We start from the raw sequence: 1,248 nt of genomic DNA, 5'->3' as shown, positions 1-1,248 counted from the left end.
GTTGGAGTTGGAGGCTGCAGTGATTAAGCAAAGCTAACAGCTGTTCTGAAAATCCATTTTTATGCTGTGAGTTTGAATTTAAAGATATTTGCTTTCAAACTAAGACTTTGTTCTTTTGACTGCTGCTCATCTGTGTCTGCAAAGTATAAATGAGATTTTACATCTATTTACCGTTTCACAGAGGTACTCAGGTACTCCCCACATTAAAAATACCACCAAATTTATTTGTATTTTTTTTTAAGATTTTGAAGTAGTTAGATTGATTTTTTAAATTTGTCCGCAGATGAAAACACAGCAGGAGAAGAAAACCTGCCACTAGTGAAACCCCAGCAAATTCCAGCTGTGACCCACATGTCACGATCCTGGGTCTCTATTTAGTCTAGTTATGTTTCTTGTCTTCTTTTTCATGTTGCCAAGTTTGTGTTATCATGTCTACATCATTCCATGCTGTTTCCTGTTTTATTTTGAAACTCTCTGTCCTATTTCAGTGTGCTTCCTTTGTCTCATTATGTCAGATTAGCCTCAGCTGTTTCCCATGTGTTTCCACTTCCCCTGATCAGCTCGTGTGTATTTAGTCTGTGTGTTTTCTTTCATTCGTCATCAGGTTGTCTGTTGTTTCTTGCCACGTCTGGGTTCTTCATCTTGTTTTTTAGTTCTCCGACCGCTGTTTTGATGGCGGAGGTGATGTACTACCATGGATATTAGCTTCAGTTAGCCCTGAAGTCCCCACCCGGCGCAACAGGTGTAGAGGTGCGCACAGGTGTTTAATTCGAGTGCCACTGCAGTCAGCTGTTGAGTGCACCAACCAAACGTCATCGATCAGGTTTGCCCTGCTCAACACTCGCTCAATCACAAACAAATCGTTTATTTTAAACAATCTTTTTATGAAGGAATCTCTCAACTTCATGTGTTTAACTGACACGTGGCAACAACACATGTATTATATACATCTGAAGGAAATTTGTCCGACTGGCTGTTGATTCAGAACTGATTCTGATACTTGGTCCTCTTTTACTCCTGTTACATTACGAGACATCAGAGTCCTGCTTTGTCATATAAAACAGACTTCAAGCCCCCTTGATGTCCTTCCCTCGTCACTTTTCACTAGTGTGTTTGATTCCATTGGCCCCTGTGTTTTGGAAATGATAAATATTTCTCTTCATACTGGCTCAGTTTCCAGCTTCGTTAAACAAGCTGTTGTTGAGCCAATATTAAAGAAACCTCAGCTGGATCCATCTCTTCCTAACA

Source organism: Pundamilia nyererei, unplaced genomic scaffold (genome assembly GCF_000239375.1).
Source record: "Pundamilia nyererei isolate P.nyererei 1_Seehausen unplaced genomic scaffold, PunNye1.0 scaffold00281, whole genome shotgun sequence".
NCBI classification, from domain to species: domain Eukaryota; kingdom Metazoa; phylum Chordata; class Actinopteri; order Cichliformes; family Cichlidae; genus Pundamilia; species Pundamilia nyererei.
This window is presented reverse-complemented; position numbering follows the sequence as displayed.